Here is a 6,000-nt window from a genome sequence, read left to right on the forward strand (position 1 = left end):
CAAACGTCCTTTCCCAGGGAAAGGAAATAGAGCCAAAGAACCATTAGAGCTTGCACACAGCGATGTCTATGGTCCAATAAATGTACAAGCAAGAGGTGGGTATGAGTACTTTGTCACTTTTATTGACGATTACTCAAGATATGGTCATACTTATTTAATGCTTATGAAATTTGAAACCTTTGGTAAGTTTCAAGAATTCAAAGTTGAGGTTGAGAAGTAGTTAGGTAAGACTCTTAATACACTTCAATCTGATCAAGGTGGAGAATATTCAGATTTAGAATTCAAAGATTTATTGCTGAAGCATGGTATTCTATCCCAACTCACAACACTAGGAATGCCACAACAAAATGGTGTTTCTGAAAGAAGAAACAAGACCTTGTTGGACATGGTCTGGTCTATGTTATTCTGATCTTCACTTCCTCTCTCATACTGGAACTATGGAATGGAAATTGTTGACGTAGTTTTTCGCCAACAGTATATTTAGAAATCTAATAAGGATATTAGTGCTTCTTTTTTAACCTTAATGAACTTATATGAACAATTTCTCATACACACGATTATACGTGGTTAAATGGTTAAAATCCACCTATTCCACGAGACAATATTATTATTCTCTCAAAATTTATGCAGAGTTTCAGTATTACAAAAAGTAGTCCTTATCCTGTCCATTATTCGTGATATTTATAGTGGAATTTCCTGGACAGGTTTGGGTAACTGTAATGCCCTAGATAACCAAGACCGTTACACTGTATGTTTGAAATAGTGCGAGACTTGCTAATCAAGTCATTTAAATAAAAATGTGAATCTAATGACACAAACAGATTAGGTTTGAAAGATTTTAGTTATAAACGAATAATTTTCATTAAGATAAATGTTTGGTTCATGGGATCCCAAATCAGGGTTTAAACAACATAATTACATAATTTTCACATCTTAAAAAATAATCAAGCCACTCTAATGGAAAAATACACGTTTTAGGTTTCTGTCCCTGTACAAACCCTCGACCATGATGATCGAGCAGCTGACAATGTACACATCACCTCCAGAGCTCTCCAACCCATGGTCAACTCATCTTACCCTTGCCTTTACCTGCACCACGTAGCACCCGTGAGCCAAGGCCCAGCAAGAAAACTATAACATCGCAGCCTAATCAAGATCGATAATCAAATAGATCACAAAACATAACCAAATGATTCACAAGACATTAATCAACTATCCAGTAAGCCATAGCATTAACTTAATCAAGAACACATGTCATGACCCAGCATCCAAATATTTAGCATATCATATACATTAAACTAACAACAGTACACATGTCGTTGAATAACTAGGGTCGACGCCCTTAGGCCGCACCCTCTGTAATAATCCACTTCTTTGGCTCTTTTAGGCCAAACCCAGTGTTCACCCCGCTGACTCCGGCCCGCTTAAACCAAGCTCAGTGATTATTAAGCTATCCTCAGATACCAGTGGCTGAGCTGTGCCCTGTACGCAAGTATTGATTCCGGCACTCTTAGGCTGTTTATCACATGTCCCTATGGCATAATACCATCTCATGACATTCATACAATTATAGGGAGCTCTTAGTCCCAACATATTCACATGGTTTATCATAATCATCTAACAACGCATACAAATATAGGGAACACTTAGTCCCATCCTATCCACACAAACGGGTGCAATTTTCTTTCCTTTAACTCCAAGTGCTTTGATTAAGAAAGACGACCCCCGAGCACGATCCTGCCCCAAGCCCAAGCGTACACCTAGTCAAAACCATCATAAAGGATTCCATCAATATTAAATGACTAAGGGTTTCCAGATCAAGTTCTAGCATCTGGGACATCGAATTCCACCAAACACGGTAGTGGGATTGATCCCGAGCACCCTAGGTCAAGTTCCCGCACCTTAAACCTCCTCAAGGCCAAAAATGCCTTTATGAGCCGCGGCCCTAGCCCTCCATGTTGCAGCCCGCCTCTAACCAGAGGCTTAGCCTCCCCAGACAATAGACACGGGTCGCAGCCCTAAGCATCCCATGTCACGGCCCGCCCTTCTTCCTGGCACACCAAGAATTGAGCCGCGGTCCAACCCCTTCGAACCCAGAAAAACTCAATTTTCATCCACCCAATCTCAACCAAACTAACCCAAAATCATCCCAATAACATATTCTAGTTATCACAGCAGTTCAAGTATACTTCTAGCAGCAAAACCCACAAGAAAACTAGCCTAAGGACTCATCAAAATCACACTTCAATCCTTGAATCCCAAAAACTCAAAACCTCTTAGAACAACCAGAAATTCCAAGAATTCAGATGCTAAACTATTATCAAAAGCTTACCTTTGCTGAAGAGCAAGCCCACAAACTAGTTGCTAAGTTAATTCGCAAGCCTTAGCCCCAATTCAATCTTCAATTATCAAAACCCAAAAACTCTTAGAACCCAGCCAAAACTATAGAATTAAGTCAGCTAAACCACAATTCAATACTCACCTAAACTCCTGGTCTGAACCTTCAAATTGCTACAAAAATCCTCCCACAACTCCAGCTCAAATTCTTGAATTTCCAGCCCAAATTCCCTTGGTTCCATGGTAAGCTTGAGGAACTCCTTGAGAGAAGGGAAGAGAAAGAGGGAGTAGGTTCTAGCATTCTTCCAAACATTTCTTTTTCCTTTTTATTATCTAACTTAAACCTCTTAAGTTAATCCTAAGGCTCAGGGTATCGAAAACGTCCCCGAGGACAAAATGGTAAACGTCCCCTAGGCTTCCTAACCTCAAATATATCTCCAATTATTTATATTCATAACTCAATAACCCAAATAAATATCCATTACCCAAAATACCCCTTGACTCGCCCCGAGTCGGGTACCGGGTCCTGTTGTGACTTTCCCGCTACTTGCTCCCTAGGATCGCCTCGTGCCGAAGGCTACTAATATATATACACATAATAATGTGGTCTCAACAGTTATCACAAATAATCACATTTATGCCTTAATGGGCCAAAATTTCAATTATGCCCTTACAGACTAAACAGGGCCCGGATGCTTAGCTAATACTCATAAACATGCATTCCACATATTCATATAATTATAGGATCATGAATGTCACATAATCATGCATTTTCACCATTAATTCACATAACTTCCAATTATGCCCTCCTGGCATACTAATAAAGGCCCTTAAGCCTTATTAGTAGTTCTGGGTCGTTACAGTAACCGTGTGCATAAATATGGTAAACATTTAATAAAGATTATTCCCATTTAAATAGGGATACGATTGCCTAACAGAGTATACTCCTGTTATCTCGAACAATAAATGTGCAATACAGCCTGGAAATTAATGAGCGTATAGACTAACTCAGAGTCTCTCGAGATCCTTCAATGTGCGTCATGACTAAGTTTCCACGTGCTGAGCATATTCATCAAGCTGAGGATCGAAGAGAATCTGATCCTTAGTCATCCTAAGAGGCAACTTGATAACTACCTGGATGTCGTACTGCCAAGTCCTGACTCGAGTTGCTCACATCTTCATTAGCTCTATGTTCTACTCACTTTCCTTTTCCATATAGTCATCTGCCAAATGTACCTCGAGATGTGTGATTAAACCCATGCTAATTTTTAGGTACAGCATTTGCCCCCCAAACTCCTACTCATGCTTGACATCATCACTCTCTGACACGCATAGCAGAGGCTTTTAAGCTTCTCTCATGTAAAATCGTGCCTGCCTACTACTCGAGTGTTGAACACGTGGCCCTCTGTTCAGGTTTCGAGGACTGTGACAACTGTCCTGTAAACTTTTTGCAGCCACACAGGTCATTTAATCATGGCCTTTGGATCTCGCGCTAATCCAATCGGATGAACCAAAATAATTCCCAAAGCTTACGTATAAATATGGAGATCAGACTTGAACCTTGCCACCTTTACAATAAAAAACTTTCCTTTCAGAAACAAAAATCCCCTGTTTCTCTAAAAAATTTTCCAAAAACCTTCATCGCCCTTCAGCTTCTCAGAAAGCTCTCAAGCTTCTGCCTATGGAAGCATCAACATTCTCATCGAACAAACATATAAAATGTAAATATTTTCTCATCTAGTTTGAATCTTTCACTTCTTTATTTTTCAATGAGATTTTTACTTTGAAAAACATTTTTTGTTCAGTGTTGGTTCGTGTTCTGGCCATGTCTGAGTTTACATAGGGTTCGGTTTAGGCTAAAAGAATGATACAATACTTGTTTAGAAATAAGGTATTAAAAATCTGGTCAAAATTTTTGGGTTTTGCGAGAAAAATGTCACTGATGATTTGATTAGGACACCTGTTTGGATGTAGAAGTTGAGAGGATTTTTAGGTTTGGCTTTGGGTAGCTTAAGGGACACAATTCCTTAAGCAGATTTGCGTTAAACCGCTTTCAAAAGAAAAGTAGTGGGTCTGATGGATCTGACATGTGAATCCTTAAGTAACAGGATATTTTCCAAATTCATAGCGCGTGGAAAAGGACTATGCGTGGAAACACGCGTTGGTACTAGGACATATCCTAGCTAATGTAAATTTTGAATACCCAAAAATAGAGCACTCAAACCCTTGGGTCACCGTACCTTTATCTCCATAGCTAGTCATTGTCCTAGGACGCCACTAATAGGCCACTTTATGGTCAGGCGAGTTAGATCATGTCCCCACCAAAGAAAAACATTTCAGAACAAGAATAAGGACAAACAGATCGAATTTGAATCTCCAATTCCTCACTTCAGCCCAGTGGTGGAGAGGGAGATTATTGACAATCCAAACGCCTTTTTTGAGGCCGAGCACATCATGTCCCAAATAACGTCATTGGGAAAAGTAATCAAAATACTGCTGAACCATGGGATCGAGATGGGAATTGATTGCCTCCTCGCCCGACCTCCGTTGGAAGGAGATCGGAGCTGCACCCCTCTTCAAGATGAGTTTGGGGATTGGAGTGATGAGCACCTAAAGGCATGTGCTTTCCTCCCATTAGACCAGTACTTCATGGATTTTTTGAACTACGTCGAACTAGCACCGTTCCAGCTTCCCCCAAACTCGTATCGACTTTTGGTAGGGTTAAAATATTTGTTTTTGAGGAATGAGTCGGAGGTCCCCACCCTGGCTGATATTATGCACTTCCTCCACCTTAAGGCCAGTCATGATCAGAAGGGGTGAGGTGACGACTTTTACTACCTCACTCGCTTCCCCAACTCGACTTCCGTTATTGACCTCCCCGCCACCCAAATGACTATAAAGACTAGTTCTTTATGTAAAATGGGTTCAAGAATTGCTATCACCGATACTTCAACCACCATCGTAAGTCTCCTAACTTCATGAATATTGTACGCGAACTCTCTTGTCATATTTTTTTTAGATTAATCCTTCTAACAGAGTTCATTCTTTGTGCAGCTATATTCAAGAGGACAGAGTGGTCTGAGAACCTTGGGGGTCAATACGAGACGATGTCCCATCTTCCTTCGAAGGAAAAAGACTTCCGACAGGTAGTGAATGGTGCTACCATGCTGGCCTGCAACTTGATTCGCAAAGACCAAACATTGGCTATCAGGATTCGAGTTCCACCTCCCGTACTTCCCGAGCTTCCTCCTCATCAAGAAGTCATGCCTGCCACTGAAGACACCGAGGAGGAAGAGGATGTGGCATTGCAGATGCGCCAGAGGAGAGTTCCTGAGGATAACCAGGAAACTGACCCAGAGCGAGCTAAGTCTAGGTGGCAGCTGGCACTTCCGGGCAAGGTAACGAATATAGAAAATTAGATCAGGTTGCTTCAAGTTTTTGGCTAAGTCATTTCAACTCCAATCAGCTCGTTAGTCGACATCCTTTTGAACTGGACATGAACACAACACTTCTCTAGTGCATGGATCATCTGGCGATACGATATGACCATAGCTACCCTAGATGCACCATTGTTGTTGACAACACCCTCGACTTTAGGTCCTCCATTTTTTATGAATATGGCACAAATCGCAGGACATGGCCTTCCTTATGTCAGGGTGTATT

The 6,000-nt window shown here is 41.0% G+C and overlaps 1 pseudogene; it reads left to right on the forward strand.

Moving 5' to 3' along the window:
* LOC133824942 (probable LRR receptor-like serine/threonine-protein kinase At1g56130) overlaps positions 1-5,756 on the forward strand; it is a 36,540-nt pseudogene extending 30,784 nt beyond the window's left edge.
* The last annotated feature ends 244 nt before the right edge of the window (positions 5,757-6,000 follow it).

Source organism: Humulus lupulus, chromosome 3, assembly GCF_963169125.1.
Source record: "Humulus lupulus chromosome 3, drHumLupu1.1, whole genome shotgun sequence".
Classification (NCBI taxonomy): domain Eukaryota; kingdom Viridiplantae; phylum Streptophyta; class Magnoliopsida; order Rosales; family Cannabaceae; genus Humulus; species Humulus lupulus.